The 24,017-nt window shown below is 41.2% G+C and overlaps 2 protein-coding genes across 2 annotated transcripts in view; one reads left to right on the forward strand and one right to left on the reverse strand.

Annotated features, from left to right (window-relative positions):
* The window catches only part of C5H5orf63 (chromosome 5 C5orf63 homolog), a 64,628-nt gene extending 54,968 nt beyond the window's left edge, over positions 1–9,660 (reverse strand). The window contains exon 1 of the mRNA XM_073344860.2: positions 9,487–9,660. The gene's annotated coding sequence lies outside the window, so the exon portion shown is untranslated. The remainder of the gene's footprint in view (positions 1–9,486) is intronic.
* A 238-nt stretch (positions 9,661–9,898) lies between these two features.
* The window catches only part of MEGF10 (multiple EGF like domains 10), a 147,702-nt gene continuing 133,583 nt past the window's right edge, over positions 9,899–24,017 (forward strand). The window contains exon 1 of the mRNA XM_073344862.1: positions 9,899–10,192. The gene's annotated coding sequence lies outside the window, so the exon portion shown is untranslated. The remainder of the gene's footprint in view (positions 10,193–24,017) is intronic.

Below are 24,017 nucleotides of genomic sequence, written 5' to 3' on the forward strand. Positions count from 1 at the left end.
ATTTCATGCTTGTGATCTGAATTTATTCCTTAGTATTTTTCTCAGTAATATAATATACCTGTTTTTATTATTTTTTATTTCTAGTTTAAGAAAAACACTTGTTTTAAACCATATTTTCAGCATGTTCCATCATGATGAAGGAAAATATCATCACTAAAACCACAGTGTGAATCACAAAAAAGTGTGTTTTAAAGGTGCAGACAATCTTATTCATAACACAGCAGTATGAACATCCAGTAATTCTGACCCAAGTTTGTGATCTTTTATTCTGTCATTGTGACATACCAAATATCTCCTATACTATGTTAATTATCTGTCTATATATTTATTTAAAAAGAGTATTTTAAAGGCATATTTAATGTATATTTTCTCAATACGTAATGGAAGATAATGTGACTATTTAGAATAGGAAAAAATCTTCTGTGTTCTACTCAGCATGACAAAAAGTATTTTATATATCAGTGAAATGCTATCAATAATTTAAGTAGGGGATTCTAAAAACTATATAATAAAATCTTTGTAGCAAGGGGAATGCATTTGCAGAGAAGCATAATAGGGTAGATATTCATTAGTCTTCCTATTTAAGCAAAAACAAGTTGTCATAAGCATAACCAAGGATGAAGTCAATACTATTTGGCAAATAAACTGAGATTAAGATGCCCTCTGCTGGAAGTGTTTATACTTTGCTCCTGAAACATTTGCCAAGTATAGTGGGAGGATACCATTGTGTTTGACTTGTATGATTTTGAAATGGAAGTCTTAGTGTGTGGGCTTTAAGGCCATCTGGATTTTTTTTTTTACCTGTCTATCATTTGGTGTAGTGTGGCCACTCCAAAGGCAAAAAAGTTGAGCTTCATAATTTTTATGATCGTTTTTAAGCCAGGGCTGGCAGGGGTTTCTGAGAGCTCCAGATACCAGTACTACAGCTGGAGCATAGACCTGATGCAATCTCACTCTTAGTCCTGTAATGATCCCAGGTTTGTGCACTGTGTGCAGTCATCATTAAAAAGTTAGTAAAAGACACTTTTGCTACATGGTAGCATCTAAGATGCTGTGGTTTTCTATTGTGTTTAGAAGATGAATTACTTCATGATTGCCCTGCTGTTGAAAATGCTGATTTTTGTAATGGCAACCTCTGTGTGGGAAGACTATGCAACTCAATGTGAGCAAATGATTGTAGCATTTTGGACAAGTCTCTCTAAAACTCAAACTGAGTCAATTTGTGGTAACTAAATTTATAAAATTATGCATTTACACATAATACATTTTCAAAACATTTAGAGTTTTAATTGGACAATGTTACAGCCCTTCTTTGGTTAAGGAGAAGGAAAAATACATTGTTCTTAATTCATTAATCAATTAGAAAAATGATCCAAACCACCTAGAGGTAGTGTGGTCTAATGTACTGAGTACAAGAATGGAACCAGCATGTTCTGAATTAAGTAATTCTGATTCTGGCCCTGACTCGCCTCTCTAAATTTTCTGCATCTGTAAAATGGGGATAAATACTTATCCAGCTCACCGGGTTATTGTGAGGGTTGATTGGTTAATACTGTTATGCTGAGAAGTAGGGGTGACTGCATGAATCACAAACCTCTGAGTTTGGTGTGAGTGCACACTTCAATTAACATAACTGTCAGGATGAATTAATCAGAAACACCCCTCATCTGCCCAAAAGGGAGTTATGAACCTACCCAGGAGTTTGAACTGAGTGAGTTGGAGGACTTTTGCTGAATATTGTTTTTGGATAGGGCAGGGGTGTGTGGGAAGGCAGAAGAAACAAACAAATCTGGGAGTGACTAAGGCCTGATCTACACTCAAAATGTAGATTGACAGAGCTGCACCACTTGAGTATGAAAAATTATGCACCCTGGAGCAGCATCACTGTGCTGTCTGAATCCCTGGTATAGACACGACTATGTCAGTGGAAAAATGCTTTTTTCAACCTAGTTGCCATTGCTCATGGAGGTGGAGTTAATATAGCAATAGAAAAAACCCTTCTGATGTTGTAATGTGTATCCCCACTGTGGTGTTACAGCACATAGCCATGCTGCTGTGGCCTCCATAGTGCGGACAAGCCCTGAGAGCCAGCCAGCCAGAAGAAGCAGCATGGTGTCCTAGGAGAAACCCGAAGCTTTGGGTCAAGGGTGGAGGCTGAAATGATGATCTTGGTGCTGTGAGCAAAAGAACCCATTTCTTGCTATTTGATTAATTCTGTGTTCAGAGACCTGAAACATTGTACATTTGTTGTAAATAAACACGACTGCATCAAAGAAGATACCAGACTCCACTGATTTCTACTTTCATTTGAAACATTCCCAGGGCCCTGAAAGTTGACCAGATGCTCAGGTCAAAAAGAGGCAACAATACTTTGAAGATGTAGAACTCTATAAACGCGATAAGTATTAATATTTTTCTAAGAATGAGTATTTTCTAAAGACAGTGGGGGTTGTTCTTACAAGGAAATATAGCTTGCAGAACATCTTGCTCTTTGGTGAAACCAGCTGGTAATTATATGCAATGTTGTAGCCTAATGAATGGGTCTCAGGATATTACTCACCTTGTCTGACTGGTTTCAGAGTAGCAGCCGTGTTAGTCTGTATTCGCAAAAAGGAGTACTTGTGGCACCACTTTTCTTGTCTGATTGGTAATTGATATTTGTGAATGGCTAAATTCTGATAACTCTTCTGATCCTAACAATAAATTCTATCCAAATCAGTGCAGAGAGCTAAGTTGATGAATACTAGAAAAAATGTGACCAATGTTTTGCTGTGTTTAAAGAGAAAGTTGCAAGATTACTTTCTTCAAATACACAGATTCAGATTTTTTTAATAGTCTTTTACTCTGTAATTAGATGTGTTAAAGCCAATCAGACTATTCATGGAGGAAGGTGCTACTCAATGCAAGAATCTCCTTTTCCTGTGTTTTGCTGTTTGCTCCATTGTCATGTTGCACTCCATATGTTTTATGGAAATACATTATATTCACACTTATAAACATAACTGGAATATGCTTTATGCAAAAGGTCTCTTGTAAGGTATCATTACAAAGCTTATAATCTACTGAGTGTGTTTGTCCTATTTGTATGAATGTATCATTCTTTTATCTGAAGCTAGAAATATGAAGTATTACTCTGAAGTCCTACTGTAACTATGCAAAGTGTGGGCCATTAATGGTGGTTTAGAATCTTGCTGGCTCCCATTAACCAGGACAATTGGTTGTAAATGGCTCTGTTTACTTATAAGCCTTCCTGTGCTCATGTGAGTCAGGCTGAAAAGAATGGAGGCTTGGGGTCTCACAGGACGTGACCATTTCACCTGGTACTGGAATCCATCTTAAACCTGGTGCTTTTCCATTAGGAAAAGATTCCCGCCTTGTGCCAAAGCTATAAAAGGGGGTGGAACAGAACAAGGGGGGCTGCGAGTCATGAGAAATCCCTTAGTTACCACCTGAGCTGGAACTAACAAGGACTGTACCAGGTGAAAGGATTGGGCCCAGACTAGGAAGGAGTCTAGTCTGTGAAAGAAGCTTATTAGAACATCTCTGAGGCTGAGATTTACCTGTGTTCGGTTTCTTAAAAGTATTAGGCTTAGGCTTGCATGTTTTGTGTTGTTTTTGCTTGGTAACTTACTTTGTTCTGTTATTCCTTGAAACCACTTAAATCCTACTTTTTATAGTTAATAAAATCACTTTTGTTTATTATTAAACCCAGAGCAAGTGATTAATACCTGGGGGAGCAAACAGCTGTGCATATCTCTCTCAGTGCTATAGACGGTGGACAATTTATGAATTTACCCTGTATAAGCTTTATACAGGGTAAAACAGATTTATTTGGGGTTTGGATCCCGTTGGAAGCTAGGTGTCTGGGTGCTGGGGATAGGAAACCTGTTGAGCAGTTTTGGTTAAAGTCTGCAGCTTTGGGGGTGTGGTTCAGACCCTGGGTCTGTGTTGCAATGGAGTAGCGTGTCTGACTCAACAAGACAGGGTTCTGGAGTCCCAAGCTGGCAGGGAAAATGGCCTCAGAGGTAGTTTCAGCACGTCAGGTGACAGTCCCAAGGGGGTCTCTGTGACCGAACCCGTCACACCCATATAAGCATGCATGAGACTGGGTAAAGAGGAGGAGCAAGTAAATTCTCCAACGGGGTAAAGTATCAACAGTGGTCAGTATTATTTTAATTCTGAATGCTAACTAAAGATCTAGTATAAAGTGTTCATTCAGTATAATTGTACTTGATGATGATATTAGAATTGGAGGGCTAGCAAATGCATACGAGTGCAGAATTCAACTGCAAAGTTACCATTTCTTGGAGGGATTAGAATAGGTAACACACTGCAACAAGATGAGTTTCAAAATCCAAATAAATATGAAGTCATGCACTTACGGAAGGATCAAACAGTCTAAACGCAAACTGGAGATCAGCTGCTTGGAAAGCAGAAAGTCCAGGAAAGATCCTCCCATAAAGGCAGTTAGTAGGTAGTAAACTAAATATGAATTATACCATTGCATCAAAAGTTTATCATCTTCATCTTCAGTGCTTATGATCAGACGTGCTACATTGTTCTGATACTTTGAAAAAAATCTAGCCATTATAGGGATATTTAAGTGCAACATGTCAGCATGAACATTTTATTTTTTGTTTTATGAGTTTCAGTTCTCACCATTGTTTATTTAATAATGTGTTGTGTTTTTAATTCCTTAGAGTTGGTATCAGTATAAAACACCAATTTTAATGGAAATAGGTATTTCTAAGCAAGACAATGTGACCATGGAGGTTCCTTTTTTTTTTTTTATAATATAACTTTAAAAGTATCCATTATTACTCACAGTCCTTGTGACAGAAGATCAAGGATTTCCTGTGGCCAAACAGTCTTTTTAGGTATTTCTCTTGTCACTTATTTTTCACCTGAGTCTGCCACTTTTACATGTTGAAAAGAACCTCTACAAGCAGCTCTATTGAAATCAGTAGGACTGCTCATGTGATACTACTTAATATGAGTGAAGGTAATAAAATCTGGCTTTTTGTTGTGGTTACACAAATCTTGACTGGTATTGATGATTCAGGTTTCAAAAATTGTACCTGATGTTACCTGTTCCTGTACTTTGCCAGAACTAAAAGAGGACATTTTAAAAAACAGTCTCAAAATTCTTTTATGTATTTGTATTCTGATAGTGCCCACTAACCTTAGTCAAGGATGAGGGACCCATTTTGTTGGGCACTGAACACACACACAAAGAAAAAGACAGTTCCTGGACATAGCATTTTGAGACTCTCTCAAAGTCTTCAGCTCAGTCTATTTTTCTCTGACATTATCTTAGCCAGAAATATTTCTTTGTGTGGGGATCCACAAAGTGTGGTTAATTTTCAGCATATAAAGGGAGTAAGGGGGAGGAGGCAGAAGGGAGAGGAATAAATGCAATCTTTGTAATTCTACAACAATTATAGATTTTTTAAAAAAAAAATCTAACTTTTTTTATTTAATTCAGTAAAAACTCATTGCTAATACTTCTGTTAATGTTCTTTTGTCTAACGCAGGGGTTGGCAACCTATGGCACGCGTGCCAAAGACAGCACACGAGCCAATTTTTAAAGGCAAGCTGCTGTCTGCTGGGGACAGCAGCGTGCAATTAAAAATCTTGCCCGGCCCACTCTTCCTTCCACTCTTCCCACTCATGCCTGACTAATCTAATTGCCTTTTATGATGAGATTACTGGTTCTGTGGATGAAGGGAAAGCAGTGGATGTATTGTTTCTTGACTTTAGCAAAGCTTTTGACACGGTCTCCCACAGTATTCTTGTCAGCAAGTTAAGGAAGTATGGGCTGGATGAATGCACTATAAGGTGGGTAGAAAGCTGGCTAGATTGTCGAGCTCAACGGGTAGTGATCAATGGCTCCATGTCTAGTTGGCAGCCGGTATCAAGTGGAGTGCCCCAAGGGTCGGTCCTGGGGCTGGTTTTGTTCAATATCTTCATAAATGATCTGGAGGATGGTGTGGATTGCACTCTCAGCAAATTTGCGGATGATACTAAACTGGGAGGAGTGGTAGATATGCTGGAGGGGAGGGATAGGATACAGAAGGACCTAGACAAATTGGAGGATTGGGCCAAAAGAAATCTGATGAGGTTCAATAAGGATAAGTGCAGGGTCCTGCACTTAGGATGGAAGAATCCAATGCACCGCTACAGACTAGGGACCGAATGGCTAGGCAGCAGTTCTGCGGAAAAGGACCTAGGGGTGACAGTGGACGAGAAGCTGGATATGAGTCAGCAGTGTGCCCTTGTTGCCAAGAAGGCCAATGGCATTTTGGGATGTATAAGTAGGGGCATAGCGAGCAGATCGAGGGACGTGATCGTTCCCCTCTATTCGACATTGGTGAGGCCTCATCTGGAGTACTGTGTCCAGTTTTGGGCCCCACACTACAAGAAGGATGTGGATAAATTGGAGAGAGTCCAGCGAAGGGCAACAAAAATGATTAGGGGTCTAGAACACATGACTTATGAGGAGAGGCTGAGGGAGCTGGGATTGTTTAGCCTGCAGAAGAGAAGAATGAGGGGGGATTTGATAGCTGCTTTCAACTACCTGAAAGGGGGTTCCAAAGAGGATGGCTCTAGACTGTTCTCAGCGGTAGAAGAGGACAGGACAAGGAGTAATGGTCTCAAGTTGCAGTGGGGGAGGTTTAGGTTGGATATTAGGAAAGATATTTTCACTAAGAGGGTGGTGAAACACTGGAATGCGTTACCTAGGGAGGTGGTAGAATCTCCTTCCTTAGAGGTTTTTAAGGTCAGGCTTGACAAAGCCCTGGCTGGGATGATTTAACTGGGAATTGGTCCTGCTTCGAGCAGGGGGTTGGACTAGATGACCTTCAGGGGTCCCTTCCAACCCTGATATTCTATGATTCTATGATTCTCTGCCCACTGCTCTCTCCCTGCAGGGCAGGCAAGCTTCCCCCTCCCCCCGCTTCTTCCCTCAGCATCCAGGGTTCCTGCCCCTCCTTCTCTCCCTCCCTTCGGCGGATCAGCTGATGGCCCTTGCTACGGAGGGGGAGAGGGAAAAGCGGAGCCGCAGCGCGCTCTCTGCTCCGGGGACGTTGGGGAAGGGGTTGGAATCGGCATATCCCCTCCAGCCCCCTGCCGTGAGCAGGGCAGGGGGCTGGGAGCACACCCACGACCCCAGCCCACACTCCCCAGCCCTCTGCCCTGACCGCTGCACCCCCCTCACACACGCCCAGCCCTCTGCCCTCACCCCTGCACCACCCACACACCCCATTCTCGTGCCCTGACTCCTGCACCCCCACCCCGAGTACCAAACGGGAGCTCCTGCACGCGCGTGCACACACACACACACACATTCCCACCTGCACCCTTCGCACCAAATGGGAGCTGCCCAGGTAAGCGCTCCACACCCAAACCTCCTACCCCAACCCTGAGCCCCCTCCCTCATTCTAGCTCCTGGCCAGACCCTGCACCTTCACCCCCAGCCCTGTTCTCAGTGCACTCCCACCCTCATCTCATTGCAGAGAGAGGAAGAGAACGGGCCAGAACCAGGGAGGAAGTAGGTACCTACTCTATGTGGACAGGGCCGGGATCCCAGACTGGCAGCAGGCTGAGCAGGACCAGCAGCGGGGACCCTGGCTGGCAGGAGCCAGCGGACGGAACCCCAGACCGGCAGCAGGCTGAGCCAATCAGCCCACTGCTGGCTGGGGTCCCGGCCGCCGGCCCCGCTCAGCCGGCTGCCAGCCTAGGTGAACGGAACCCCAGGCCGGCAGCATGTTGAGTGTGCCGGAGGTGTAAGATCAGCATTTTAATTTAATTTTAAATGAAGCTTCTTAAACATTTTGAAAACCTTGTTTACATACGACAATGGTTTAGTTATATAGACTTATAGCGAGCGACCTTCTAAAAAACGTTAAAATGTGTTATTGGCACGTAAAACCTTAAATGAAAGTGAATAAATGAAGACTCGGCACACCACTTCTGAAAGGTTGCCGACCCCTGGTCTAACGCAAGGACTAATCTTATTACTGTAATGAGCCCAAGCAATGGGGTTTGGTACCAACACTTAAAAGATTGTTGCAAACAGCAGGTGGCACTATTTTCAAAGAAATGTCTTCAACCACAGAGCGCAAAGGCTTCGCTTGGTCACTTCTGTCAATACAGAGTGGTGTTTTCATAACTCAGTTTCTAGATACTCTCCAAAATGAAAACTTTATTTACAAAATCATAAACACTTCAATTGGCATGAAAAACTTTACATATCTTACCAATGTGCAAAGTCAGAAAGGCACCCTACTTATTTGTCATAAGTACAGTAGATATATAACTGGTAGGTAGGAGATTTGCCAACATTACAGTGTATTGGGGGATTTTAGTCGCTGCCTTTCTTTATTATCTGTCCAAACCATATTCAAAATAAAATTAAAATATTGTTTTCTGGGCAGAAACCATGCTAAGAGTAGCTGCAAGTTCTCCGCACTTCACATCATTATTGGGGGGTGTATTGTGCCTACCTCTGGAAGTCTTCAAGTTGTTTGGGCATCTCTGTATGATGTAGTGACTCCAGGCTGCCCCCTTTTATGAAAGGATTTTTGGTTTCGGTGCTACCCCCTACTCTTTGAAGGGTAAAGAAGGTTCACCCTCTGACAGCTTGAAAATATTTTGGGAGAAAAGGATGCATCTTTTAACTCCCCTGAAATATAGTGGCATGGGAGAACTTAATGAAGGGAGAAAACAGAAACACAATCTTTTGCCTTAAAAAAGGGTGGGGATGCTGGTGTGGAGAGCGCCGAGAAAGCATATTTCCTGAATAGGAACATTTGTCATGTTGCAGTACAAAGGCTTATTTCTAATCCCACCTCCTATTGTGTGTATGTTTTCTTTCCCTGGGGTGGCTGGGGCCTTCTGAGATGCATGTGTGTGCCCACTGGCTCCTTCCTTGGCTGGCACCAGGGATGCGCAGGTACTAAGTAACAACCTGTTCCTCCATCACAGAGAGAGAGAGAGAGAGAGAGAGAGAGAGAGCGCAAGCCATGACAAACAAATACTGGGCCTAAAGTCCTGTGTAGCTTTGTCCTGCATCTATGCTTGGGCTGAAAGCCTGCACAAAACCCCCATTGACTTTCAGGGGGCCAGGATTTCCCCCTAGATACTGTAGGCCAAATTCCTGGCCCTGCTGTGCCTTGGCATAGTTCCAGGGCAAAGCCCTTGGCTGATTTGACCCCTGAGGAGCCTTCCCCCACGTAGGAGGAGCCTTGGGTGGCATTTTGCCATTGCAAGTGGGTCCTCAGTGTCTGGGCAATAAGTCATGTCTGGCGCTTCCCTGCGATCCTCAGTGGAGCGGCTGGGCCCTGGGGCCTGGGCCGGGCACTGGAGCTCTCAGGCTGCCCCAACTTGCCTCCAGTAGCAGCCCGGCCCCTGGCCAACCTCAGGCTCGGGAGAGTGCGAAGCTGAGCACAGCCTGCCCAGCGCAGCGAGCCGGCCGGTTGTACCTACCGCTGACGGCGGCCTCGGGGTGCCTTTCTGTCCTGCCTGTAAATCTCCTGGCGTGTGTCCCGCCACTGGCTCCGGGGGGGGGGGGCGCTCTGGCTGCGGGCGCTCCTTGCCGCGGGGCAGAGGGGCATTTCACCAGGCAGCGTATGTGTGGCTGGGCGGGGGGCTGTCCCACGCCGGCCAGCCAAGTTGGAGACAGCAGCAGCATCCTCTGCTCCGGCTCCTCTCCCTGGGGCTGGGAACTCCACGCCTCTCGCTCCAGCGCGGCGGCGGGGCACTTGCCATTGGCCGAGGCGCGCTGTGGTGTCACAAAGGGGAGCAGCAGGTTCCAGGAGCCCGCCCGGGACAGCGTGGGCGGCAGCGGGGGGCACTCGCGCTACGTGCCAGCCAGGAGCGGCAGGAGGCGGCAGAGAAGCGCCTCGGTCGGTGACTGTCCCAGGAGCAGCCGCAGCTCAGCTCCCCCTCCGGCTCTCCCTATCCCGGGAGCCTTCCACACCCGGCGGCCAGGGGGACCCCGCTGTGCGGCGGGGAGGGGATCTACTTCTCCTGCCCCTTTCCTCCTAGGGCCAAATCACTATGCTGGCTTCCTCTCCGTGGAGCAGCCGGCTGTAGGCTGAGCCACCGCGCCGCAGCAAGTACCCTGCCAGGGGGGTGCGCGCAGCTCTGAAGAGGACGCTGCTGGGGTGCAGCTCAGCATCTCCAGGGACAGGTAAGGAAGCCCGGCAAGGGCCTGGTGCTTTGCTTGCTCTCCTTGGCAAGGGGTGGGGGGGCTGTGCCCGACCTCCGGGCTCCAGCCCCTCAGCAGTGCGCTGCCCTTTAGCGCGTGGGGTTGGGCTGGCTGCGCTCAGTTTCCAAGAGGTTTGTATCTGCTCCCCCAGCACTTTGCATGTGGCGGGAGCGCGGTAAAAGCCCCCTAAGTGTTGCTGTTGTAGGGAAAATCCCCCCAAGTTGAGGTTGGGCTGGGCTGGGATTTCATCCATCGCCTTCATATGCCGCTTGCCAGTCTTTTGGACGCTTTGTGGATTAGGTTCACATCGGGCATTTCGTCCCGAGAGAAACACGCTTAGGGTCGTTTACAGCCGACTTTCGACTCACCATTCCTCTCCGAACATGAATATTTTACCCAGGTTTCAGAGTAGCAGCCCTGTTAATCTGTATCCGCAAAAATAACAGGAGTACTTGTTAGTCTCTAAGGTGCCACAAGAACTCCTGTTCATTTTACCTAGGAGTGCTGTTGTTTTTTGCTCTGGCAACTTTGGATTCCCCTCCAAAAAAAAACTTTTATTCTATTAGTTACTCAATGTTTGCGGATGCATTAATGTTTGCCAGGTCCCCTGATGCAGGGGAGCTGCTGTGCCACATGTTCTCGACACTCCAGAAGAGGGTCAGATGCGGATTTAAAGTGTGACGTTTATACTGAAGTCTGTGCCATTCCCCACTTGTTGGGAGCTGAGTTTGTGGAAACCTTGGAGACGGGTTCTCCTTAAACACTCACTGGTTTGAGGGGCCATGTTTATTCTTTATAGTGGCTATGTGTTTGTATTCTTTCTTTCTTGAAAGTACTGGGTACAGTCCGAAGCACTTCTTTTTCCTGATTTGGTAACTAATTAGATATACAGATGCCTCTTGTTTTCATTTTTGTATGTGTGAAGGAGTAACTTAAAAAAATCCTTTTATTTCTTCTCTATAGATAATATACCTTCTTTTAGCACCCACACCAGATGTGATATGTAAATATACAGATATTTTGTTTCAGACTGTTATTTTAAACAAATAATAAAACTGACTTCTATGATCCACACACATCCAATTGGTCTAGACTGTTTAGACAGAATTTCTCTAAGTCAAAGCAAGGGGAAAATAACATTTAAATATGTTTCCTCTGCAGAGAGTAACTTTTTCTCCATTGTCCCTTTGCCTTCAAAATTATTCGTTGGAAGCTAATAACTTTACATATTAGTCAAGGCAACAGACTAATCATAATTTTCTTTAGGGTTATCACTGCTGGGTGAACTGATAAGTAGGGATTCCACTCAGTACATCCCCAGCTCTCCTCCCTCATGCCTTATAGCATCCTCCTACTCCCCCTCCTTTGGGACTTGATTCTGTACTCATTCCAGTCAGTGAAAACGCCCATTCACTTCAGTGCAGGATCAAGCCTATGGTTGGCAGACCACACTAGTAGCAGGGAAACTGTTTCTTTAAAGAGGTTTAGTTTTTCTTTGAAGGCTCTTAGACTTTGACTCGGCTCCTTTGGTTCTGATGCATTTGGGCTGTTCCTGAACAAGGGAAAAGAAAAGGTTTTCAAAGGCCTTTTTTTATAAGCAACTAATTCAGTGGTTATCAAACTTTTGTATTGGTGACCCCTTTCACACAGCAAAGGGAGTGTGACCCCCTTTCTAAATTAAAAACACATTTTAATATATTTAATACTATTATAAATGATGGAGGTGAAGTAGGGTTTTGGGGTGGAGGCTGACAGCTCGCTATCCCACATGTAATAAGCTTGCGATCCCTGAGGGGTCACGACCCCCAGTTTGAGAACCCTTGAACTAATTTGATCTCTAATAGTAATTCTGAAAACAATTGTACAACAGGAGGAGACATGGGGGTGTAAGTGGACGTAAACTTGCAGGTTCTGCTCATAAAAATGCACACCTGCTTTATAACTTGACTGTGTTCAGGAGTGTCTGCATAAAGACTTTCACTAGTGTGATATCCTGTAAGCATTTTGGGAGTGTAAATATTCCCTATTTTTATTTCTTCCAAACCTTAGTTAGACTTCAGCTGGAATTATAAACTCAAATCCACTATAAAAAAGGAAACTCTATTTTCAGAATAGCCTATAGGTGAATTTCCCAGAATGAACTAAGAACACAAATTAGTCTGGAATCTTATGAATTCTTCAAAGATGTTGCTACTAGCTGTAAGATACTTCCCTAAAGTCAGAATATAAATGTAGTTCCTATGCCATTCACCACGATGATGCTTTCTCTATATTAGGTGCCTACATTTGGTCTATAATCCTTTCAGTTCACTGAAGGTCTAAAATCTCTATTCAGAATATGTTATCAGCATGGTATAAAAGAGATTGTGTGTAAAACTTAGTGAGGTTTCCAACTATGTTTGGCAATGTCAAATAGTTTGGAAGAGAGACCAACAATGACTTCAGGAAAATTTTATTGTTCAGCAACTTTTACAACTAAAAATCAGTTTGGAGAAGTGTAATTTAATTGTTGCTGACCTGCACTTAAAAGATGCATTAAATGAGCAGTGGCATATCTGATATGAGACTGAAACTGAAAGCTGGGTTAAGACTTCAATTTCATTGTAAACAACCCTGAATGGCAGTTGTGCCCAAAAACACAATTCCGGGAGAAAGCATACATAATTAACTATGTGCATTCTTTTTGAAGTGCAGTATAGGGTGTAACTGACTGAGCTGGAGGAAGAATTTATGAAAGTAGCAATTTGGGTGGGCAAATTATCCATGTCTTCTGGGTTCTTAATTCTGTTTCCTTCTAAAAGCCATTGAGTAGCAGGTTTTATTTTCAGTCTCAAGTCAGATATGCCAGCCAAGCAGAGGTGTTACAGAAGATTTTTAATAAATTGGATGTACAATACGAGCTTAGGCCTAAATTTTCACTTTTGCGTGTGTCCAACTTGCACTCATGCACACCTTGAAAATGTGGGTCTTATATTGTAAAAACTAGATCATTTTCCCTACAAAGACAGTTGGGACGGCCATATTCTCTTGTCATACAACCAAATTTGAAATGTAGATTGCCCTTTAACAAATCTCCTTAAAAGAGAAACGACTAACATTTTAAAATAATAACTTTAATTGGGGAGTTGGACAGTTCATGGGATTGAAAGTGAATCTTTCACCTCTAGCTCACTAATTCTAATCCATAACTGTCCAAAAATGATCCTTTGTTGTCCTTTCAGTGGTCTATGTAAAATGAGTTGGTTATCTCAGTCTAGTTTTCCCTGAATAAGTTTTTACATTACATAAACTAGAATATGTTTTTTATTTTTTTTTATGTTTTATTTCACCAAGGAATAAAAAGTCCTGGGTACTGAATTATCCTCTCATATCTAGGCTGCCTCGACATTAGCAAACTTTGTTGCTTTAATTCTCTACATGCAGTAGAAATAGTAGAAGCTGTAGTGTGGAAACATAGATGACACAGTGGTAAAAATACCTGAGTCCTGCCTGTCTGCATAACAGCTTCCACCACTGCTATCACTGGTGGAGTTGCACTGGTAGTGCAATACAGCTAATAAGTAGACAAGATCCTAGAGGTGATTCCTCTAAACCAGGCACACAAGAGGAAAATATAGGGAACTTTACACTACTGTTGCATATGCTGTTCCTAATTTGTAGATAAACTGGGAATTTCAGTCTCCTGGGTGGTTCATCCAGCACCTACCATGAGCATAATGACTAAGGGGGGATATGATAGAGGTCTATACAGTCATGACTGGTGTGGAGAAAGTAAATAAGGAAGTGTTATTTAGCCCTTCTCATAACGCAAGAACTAGGGGTCACTGAATGAAATTAATAGGCAACAGGTTTAAAACAAATAAAAGGAAGTATTTCTTCACACAATGCACGGTCAACCTGTGGAACTCCTTGCCAGAGGATGTTGTGAAGGCCAAGACACTAACAGGGTTCAAAAAAGAACTAGATAAATTCATAGAGGACAGGTACATCAGTGGCTACAAGCCAGAATGGGCAAGGATGGTGTCCCTAGCCTGTTTGCCAGAAGCTGGGATGGATCACTTGATGATTACCTGTTCTGTTCATTCCCTCTGAAGCACCTGGCACTGGCCACTGTCAGAAGACAGGACACTGGGCTAGATGGACCTTTGGTCTGGCCCAGTGTGGACATTATGATGATCATTTTTTTAAAGGCATATTTAATAAATGAGCGCAACCATCTAATGAAGCAAATAGCTAGTTTTGATTTCTCAAAAGCAGTTCACTTGGATACAGAAGGAACACAGGAAATGTATTAACATATTTAAGTTTAACTGGCAAAAAACAGAGTTGTATTGAGGGGGCTTTTGACTGCAGCTGGTAAGTATCCCTTGAGTTTCTATTCAAATTACTGGGCAAAAGTTTTACACAGCATGTCTCATACCTTTTTGTTGCACTGGCATTATCAGATGTCCCTTTCTAATGGAAACTAAGCTGCTGTTGGAAAAAATACAGAGTACTTGAATATGTGATAGTTTTTGTTGCTGTACAAAACATTACAAAATACACATTAATTATATTAATTTTATATCTTTTATGAAATATAGTGTGGTAATAAAACATCTTTTATAAATCTTTTCTTTAACAATAGGATTATGGGTCAGATTCTCACTCGTAAGTATCACCTTACTCAGTGAATGGTCTTATTGACATCAGAATCTGACCATCTAGTTGTCACGGTTACTACCTTTCTACTAATCAAAGTCTGGTTCCCTTACATTGAATAGTACTGTATACCACAAACAGTCTCACTGAAATCAGTGGGACTAATTGAGGAGCAAGGTTCTGGTCATCATCAGCAAGGATAATGGAATTTGAGCCTAGATTTGCAGTGATAATCTAATACCTATTTAATGTAGGACATTAATCTCTAATAATTTCTACTCGTGTCTTTTTCAGAGACTTAAAAACATAAATTAAAAACAATGTGGCACAAATTTATATATAACTGTGCCAGTTTTCTTTTCATCTGGGCATATAAAATTGTGAGAGAAATCTGTATTTTCATGTAGTAAACATTATTCCAATTAGTTGAGACTATTGATATCAATTACAGCCATCTTGTCAGAAAAATAGGGATAGCATTCTAGGAGGGCAATTGGCCTTGCTGATCCAGTTTGATTAATTGTGTCAATGTTTCTGTTGTTAAACCCAGACAAACTATTTGGTCTTTACTCAAGCAAAACATCTATTAATGACTGCAGGTAGTTCAGTCTGTGAGATGTACAAATTAGCTTCAGGCTGAAATTTAGACAGGCAAGTCTAGTTGCAGCTCTTGTAATAATTTAATTTAAATAATGTACCTATCTTTCATATCTAATTAGCAAATAAATTGATCCATAATGTGCACTGAAACAATAATTTTGAACTCTCTCGATGTGTGAGGCAATGAGTTCTAGAGGAATGAGCCTGGGATTGGGCATCAGAAATTGTAATCGTGGCTCTACCATTGACTCAGTGTGTAACTTCAGGCAAGACATTTAATCTCTGCCTCGTTTCTCTAACTATAAAATGGGGATAATTCTAATTCTATCTAATTTTTTAACTATTCAATTCATAGAGGTGCTAAGAGGATTTATTAGTTAATTGTAAAGGAGCTTGAAAGTGCGAAGCTCTATATGAGTGTCTGTTGTTGTTGTTTATTAATTATATTGTGGTAGCACCCAGGAGCCTCAGTCCTGATCAGATCCTCGTGGTAGGCTTTTTACAAACACTGGCCCAAAGACCTTACGATGTAAATTTAAGACAACAGGTGGATATGGACAGAATGATGAGGGAGTACACGCAAACGATGAGCCAACCTTGGTCAGCATGATAAACAGTCAAGTTTTGTGTGGGCAAAGGAGAGTTTTAAAGAGGACAATGATGTGGTTTTGCAGGTGTTTACAAGGAGGTCCTCCCAAGTGTGAATGGCAGCATGAGAGAAAGCAAAAAAGGGCTTGTTTGAAAATATAAAAAGTGAGTGATGAAGGCTGGCACCATTGGCCAACTGGAGGCAGCAGTCAAAATCTGGATAGTTTATGAGAAATCACATCCATGTGAAAGGCAAATAGTGATGGCAAATAGTTTATCTTTGATGTGATAGAGAAAGGGGAGCCAGGATAGAAATGCAAAGATGGGGGTGACATAGCCAAAGTGAAGAACTAAGAATATTATCTTTGCAGGACCATTCTGAATGCATACCAGTGGGGGCAAGATTGTATTTGTCAAGCCAGAGAAAAATATGTTGTAGTGATAGAGATGTGAGGTGATGAGAGCCTGGCTGGCAGTCTTAGTGGTGTAGATAGATGGGTAAGGCCATATCTTAGTGACAGTGGCAGAAAGAATTGGCAAGGTTTAGACCCAGCCTGGGTATGAGGAACTTGAGATAGAGCTGACTCAAAAGTGACACCCAGGTTACAGGCTTGAGTAACAGGGAGTATGGCAGTACTGTCTGTAGTGGTTCAGAAAGGAGGGAGTGAGGACAGTTTGAGAGAGAAAGATTAGGAGCGCTGTTTTTGTCATGTTGAGCTTGACCTAATGGCTAGATATCCACAAAGAGAGGTCAGAGGGACAGGCCAAGATTTTAGAGTGGACAGAAGGAAACACATCTGGAGTAGAGAGGTAGATCTGTGAATTGTCAGCATAAAGATTGTAGTTGGATTTGTATTTGCAAATGAAATTCCCAGAGGCAAGAGGGAGAAGAGAAGGGGATCAAGTACCTGTTTAACCCGTATAGAAAATTGGAGGGTGGATGGGGCAAATCCTCCAAATGGCATACTGAAGGAGCATACTTCTAGAAAAGTAGAAAAAGAATCAAGAGAGGACTGAATCATGGAAGCTAAGGGAGGACAAGATTTCATGAAGAGTGTGGTCAGTGGTGTCGAAGACAGCTGACAGGTTGAGGAGGATGAGGATGGAGTAGTGGTTCTGAGATTTGGCCAGAAAGAGGTATTTAGAGACCGATGAGCGCCATTTCAGTGGAATGAGATGGGCTGAAGCTGGACTATTTTATTATTGGTTTAAACTCAGGAAACAATAAACAGATTGTTGTTTCAAACATTTCACCATTGGAGTTGGGATAAGTCGTATTGTTTTGCGAGGCCTTTTAGGCACTTGGAACTCTATCATGTGAGGTGCTGCTGAGCACCCTGATCTCTCTTAGGGCTAGTTTCTGTTACACTTACTCTAATTGAACAGCACCTCACTCCAGTAGTAGCGCTACTGACTTCAGTTGTAGTGCTTCCAGAGCACGGTATTTCAGAGAGTGAGTAAGGGGATTAGAGTCCAGTCCTCAATATTTTAGGTCTCAGTCTTCCAAAGAAAATTCTGTTCTTATAAAGGCTGATGTTTATTCCCTAATGGAGTCTCATAGATTTCAATGCACTAGCAGCGTACACTGGAATGATTCCTTCATGTTTGCTGCTTGTCTACCATCTAGCATGTCACAGACTCTACTACAGACTTATTAGCTATCCACAGCAAGGGAATTTGATGGATTTCTTTCTTAGAGAATGTAATACAAACTAACATTTCTGTCACCACAAAACTAATCTGTATTTTTCTTGTTTAAAAAATCAATATAAGTGTTATCTTCCTAATTTTTTCTAAGATATTTGAGCTGTGTATTTTAGAGGCAGAAAAGTTTGACTTTGATGTATTTTCTTTCCCAAACACTGTTTTAGAATGAACTCCACGCAAAGCCCTATGTACCACCTGAAACTCTAATTAGTGGTACATAAATCCTGGTAAGGAAGAGACTGGTAAAACAAAGAGGTACAGTTTTGTAGCTGAAATGCTGTGCTTGTCTCCCCATTGTGGTTAAATTTTTGAGGTGGTTTCAGAATAATGGGGGATGCTTCTGACCACATTTGCTGCAATATGCTCACAACAGGATGAATTAAGGATGACTGCCAAATTCACCTCTAAATTTTATTTCTGTTGTTACTTTCAGTCAGCTCTTTAATCCCACTGCAGTATATATTTTTATTATCCGTATGGTTTAACACTTGAATTGGGTTTTGATTCTTCCTTGAAATTAGATAATGCATCATTATTTAAATGCTGTCTAATTCATGCTACTTGCCTCTTTGTTTTTGTGACAGGTGGATACAATTAAGCATTGGTTGAATTAGATGAGAGATTTTGAAACTTTATTCTCAAGGTTTTAGTAATCAGCTATCCTGATAAACTATGGAGTAAAATAGTTCTAAGCACAGGGCTCCTGCCAAAGAGAGCCCACGAAGTGGATGATTTGTGTGAAAGCATGCCTTCCTGTTTAAGCCTGGAGTGACAATAATCTAAATAAATAATCTAAAACTGTTCATGTGACAACTAGACAAAGAAGCCATTATGCATGGCTGGCTGGCATCAGAGCCTATTGAAGCCAATAGTCAAACTAAGCTTGGTAGCCCCAAGGAAACTAATACATTGGAAGCAGCCTTATGTAAAAAAATCATCAAGAGGTGAAGGTCTACAGCAGTTAAACTGTTTATAGTGACATAACTGATGCAGTTCTTATATATGGTTTTTGTCAGCTGCTGTTTGGAAGTGTGAGATATTAGACAGCAAATAATAGACAATATAGAATTATAAATTTAGAATGGGAATCATACAAATAGAATAATAGATGTTAAAGATAGAAAGATCAAGTTGGTCATTTAGTGCCTCCACCTCCTAGTGCAGAATTTTTCCCGACAATATACTTTTGAGTCCATATAACCAAATTATTATAGATGCCCCATAAGCACTAGTGCAAATTTTGGACAAAAATCTGCCCACAAATACATGTATGTTACACTAATAAAACTTAAATAGGAGTTGTACACACTAATATCTGTGGGCAGCATTTAGCCCTTGTCTTAAAAATCTTTTCCAAAACATTCATGACCATGTGCCAGAATTACAAAACTCAAGAAAAGAAGCGAGATCCCAGAATGCTTGTACGCTGTGGTAGCTCTGGCCCCCAGAGGCAGCAGACTTGCGTCATCCACTGTAAGCCTATTTAAAAATTAGGCTAAGACAGCTGGAGTGGAAAGGCCTTCAATTAGAAATGTATTTGTTTAAAAACAACTGTTCCTCCTCCACTGCCTTTGGGGAAGGATTCTTCTCGCTATTCCCTGACGACGCTCCCCAGTATCCAGCTGAGTTTCTCAGGCTGAGAGCTTGGGCGGCAGGATTTTGACCTTACTCCATAAATAAGAGTAATGATACTTGGTCATTTCACTGCCTTTTTGGATCCTGTGATCCAGCTCTGACTTTAACCTCTTTTGAAACATGTTTACCCATAAACACTTAGCTCAAAGGCAACATATGATTCTCAAGAAGATCTTTGGTGTTGTGGGTGTTCTTTAATCTTTATTTTCCATTACTATATAACACTGAAGCATAAGGAGTTAAGCTTCCTCAAGGTTGCTTGTGGTCTATCTATATTTTGCATTGTACCTTGATCATACTATGTAATAATGGTTTGAATAAAGAGTCCTAAAGCTTTAGATTACATGGATGCAAATTATTGCACTTTATTTATTACGACACACTTTTTTACCCTTTGTTTATACTCTTGTAAGTGAATACTTGATTTTGGAGACACTTGAAAGAAAAAAGCAATGTTTGCAACTGGTAATAGAAGTATATTAAATAATCTATCCTGTTTATTCAATTCTCTGTCATTAGAACTTTTTGTTTTCTTTTTTTATATGCTTTTGGGAGAGGCTGTCACCAAAATTACTTACGCTTGTACTAGTTTGTGTCAACATAGATTCAGTTAAGGAATGCTCGATTGTATTTTGTTCTTGCAGTTGTCAAAAATGAAACATAAAAATGTTAAAGTAGATGTATTAGTATTTAAATATTAAATACATAGCATAAGAGCCTTGGTAGAAGATGATTGTGTTGTTTATGTATAAAATATCAGCAAAACCAAAGGGCCAAGTTCTGTTCAGTATTACACCCATGCAACACTATTGCTTACTTTTACTCACAGGGTTGAGTGCTCACATGTACACCATAGACCTCAAAGGCACTACTTGCACGTGTAATTGCTCACTAACATAATGAGTGGGCAATCAGGCTCTATATGGACAGAGTAATTTACAAATGGCTTTTTTCAAAGTATCATTATTAAGTTCTATGACTAAAATCAGCCATTTTTATAACTGTGATTCATATGACAATAAAAATCATAACGTTTGCCCACTACTTTGTAAGCTTTCTCTTGGTTAGTGCTATGCCCTCATAGCACTAGGGACAGTGCAGAGCCACACTGCTCCAGGAGAAGCACTGGGACGCATGTGGTCTCAGGGAAGAAGGAGGGGAGAATCAGACCCCCTACTAGCTCCTCCCCCAATGCTTTAAATATATGTTTTGGTCAGTCTTTTTAGTGGAAAGAAATAAGCCCATGAAACTGTGACGATTCCACCCAGCCAGGGCCAGAGAGAGACTAGACTGTCAGCATAAGAAATTCCTTCCATTGATTAGAAGAAACCTTCCTGGAAGAGTGATCACTGTGACCTAGCACAGCTGAATAATTTAGAAGAATAAAGGTTTGCGAAGTATGGAGCTCTGCTGTTTTTATTCTGTGGGAGACAGCCTTCAAGAAAAGGATCTTAACCATTTTTTTAAAACTGCTTGTTTTAGAACTATGCCAGACTTTCTGTAAAAGCTGGGCTTTCCCCTTCTATTAGAAGCAGTATGTAAATGATGCCTGTGAGCTTTGTATGTGCTATGGCTGAGGAATGCTCTGCAGGCCACAGAGCACCATTATTGCCGCAGTGGATTTTAATTACCCATATAATTACCGTTTTGTGCATAAGAGCCCCTTTATTTAAAACATCACTATTAATGTCTTTAAAGTCATTGTCACTTAAAACAGGGATGTCTCTTTATTTGGAGACTACATAAAAATAGAAAAGCAAATATCTCATTGAATTACTATGAAAAGCAAAGTTCATAGAATGGCATTTATTTGTTTCATTGATGCTCCTTTTTACTAGGATTAAACTAAAGGGAATTAATGCTAGGTAGTGATAATTATATTTGTACCAACAAATTTAGGTCCAAAGTGATTGTTTTAAAGCACTGGCCACATTTATTTGTATTTTATTATTTACAGAGGTTAAAAAAAAAGCAGCAGCTAGCTTTAAGTTTTTGACTGTGTAGTATATGAATTTAGGTAGATCATAGTACTGAAATAGTGTTGATTGATACTGTGTGGTGCACTAGATTATTTCTGCTACATACTGTTTTGTGGCTAGATTATTAAAAGTGGCACTTTACACTTATGTTAGCTCACCCCAGGTACTGCTTGGGCAATGAGTTATATACTTCAGTTCCAAGCTATTGCTTTATTGTTAGCATGGATGTCTGTGTCTGTCATTTCAGAGAAATCATGTGTAACATAGCCAGAAGGATAACTAATTCATAAAACAGAATACTAATATAACAAGAGCATTAAGGTATATGCATATAGAGATCATTTTAAAGATAAGGGCTGGGATTTTCAAAGAAGCTAAAGGAATTAGACACCTAAAGGCCGTTGACATTCATCATAGAAATACCTCTTCAGCTCCCCGTTAAAAAAAATCTTCCTTTTCCAGCATGTCCCCTTCCTCATATCTTCTTTCCCCTCACCATGTAATTCTTTTGGTATTTCCAGGTATATTGAAAATACTTAGATTGTTATATTCAGTGACATCACAAATACTGGAAGTCCCTTTGAAAAACTCATGCAATCTATAATATTTTTTATGACATTGAAAGATGGAAGCTGGAATACTTTCAGGAAGCAAAAGGCACCAAAAATATGTCTCAGAAAGTGGGAGGGGAAGAAAAGGATTGCTTGGGTGCACTGAATTTGGCCCAATATGCTTAACAAGTGGATCTTGCAGTACAAGCAACATTCACAGTACTGTAGTATTGTTGTTTTAGCCACCAGTGTGTTGCTTTCAAGGAGCGTCAAAGAAGAAAGTTTTTACATTACAAACACACTTAAATTGCCCTAGAAAACTACCATTCTTTTCTGTTTGCAAATCTACTCACCCATGCTACTAGAGAAAAGTGATAGGCTAGTGAAAGGCAGTAACTAATAGAGAATAAAATTTCTATGTAAAAATAAATATCTAAATATTCATAAAAAGTGTCATGTTAACCTGGAAAGTGAGACATTTTTATAACATGTTGCTTATACAGCAGAATGTGGAAAGGGAAAATACTTATCGTCCTAATATGGGTGCTGTAACCCTGATCCAGCAAAGAGCTAGGCACAGACACCTGCCTATGAAGATCAGTTTGCAAATAGAGACCTATAACTAGGGAAATGTAAGACAGGGAGCTTAAAACTTAGTTGTCTGACTATCCCACAAACAGATGAGTTGTTACGTAGCAACAGTTCCATCACTGTGTGTCACTTGGCTTTTGTCACTGTATATAGATGTTCACATAGATAATTTAATGCCATAACAGGGCAGATAATCTGACAGCCTGGTTCTACATTCATAGAAAATATGTTCCCCTTGGCCCCTTGGCATCTGGCACTAATTTTCATGTTTTTCTGGGGGTTACCAACAGAATTAGAAGCCTCATATCTTTCCAGAACTAGCATAATAAACACATTGTGTGGAAAGATTTCTTCTGCTACTCACAAACTTATCATCAGCTTCACCCAGGAATAGGGCTGGTCTTTCACACCCACTACCCACCTTCTTAAAGGACACTCCAATGTTTTCTCAGGGGAGCACAATAAAGTTCCTTTGTTGTGGACTTTTATGCCTTTTTAAATAATGTATAAAAAACACCTGAACTTTTTTTCTTTTTTAGATCTTAGACATATTAGGAATGTCGCATCCAGTCTTCCCTCGTTTTGCTGGGGGACTTCCTGGGTATCTTCAGGCATGCATATTATGAGTTCTTATATTTTACTTAAATGGGTGGGAGTGCTGAATCTTGACTGAAGACTTACTCTCTGCAGAATTAGTCACTGAAGTTAAATAGCAAAAACAAGTAAGTAAAGTTAAGTAAGCAAAAAACAGATAGTTTTAAACAGTCTGACTAAAATTTTTCTTTAATAGATAATAAGGCCAGAAAAGCAACTGTGATAATCTAATATGACCTCCTGCATGATACCAGGCCATAAAATTTCCTTGAATTAATTCCTGTTTGAACTTTCTCTTTCAGTTATTCAGTGTTCACTCGACTCTTCTGATGTCATAATTTCACCAGTTCTCCACTCACTTAAGTGTTTGTCTAAAATGCTGCCAGCAAATTTACCTTGGTGCTATTTTAAGTAAAATAGCTTAGTGCAGACATATCCCCAGAACCTCCTGCGGTAAATCAGACCTGAATTCTAATGTGAAAGACAAAATGTAATTTTTTAAAATTAGCCTCTCACTCTTCCCCTCCACAAAACCTTTCAAGTCTTTTTTTTTTTTGTACCACACAAAGATACAAAAAAGAACACAAGCCCATTTACCTCCCCCTTCCCTGTTAACTTTAAGGGTACAGTTCTGTTCTGGATTTACATGCCTTCTAGAACCTCCATTACTGTCAAAGAAGAACTGGTTAATGGTAGTAAGAATGTACAGGCATTTGTTCTCCAGAGGTTTTCTGTGGACTCCTGAATGCAATGTACTTGGGGTTAGATACAGCCTTCTTAATTATCCCTAATGTGGTGATGACATCTCACGATCCTTCTATCAGATATTCTTGGTTTGAAGGCCAATATCCATAAATTCTGGCATGTTCTTACATCTGAGATCTAGTGTCCTCAATACTTGTCATCTTTCCTTGCCAAAGT

The sequence above is a fragment of the Lepidochelys kempii genome, chromosome 5, assembly GCF_965140285.1.
Source record: "Lepidochelys kempii isolate rLepKem1 chromosome 5, rLepKem1.hap1, whole genome shotgun sequence".
Taxonomy (NCBI): domain Eukaryota; kingdom Metazoa; phylum Chordata; order Testudines; family Cheloniidae; genus Lepidochelys; species Lepidochelys kempii.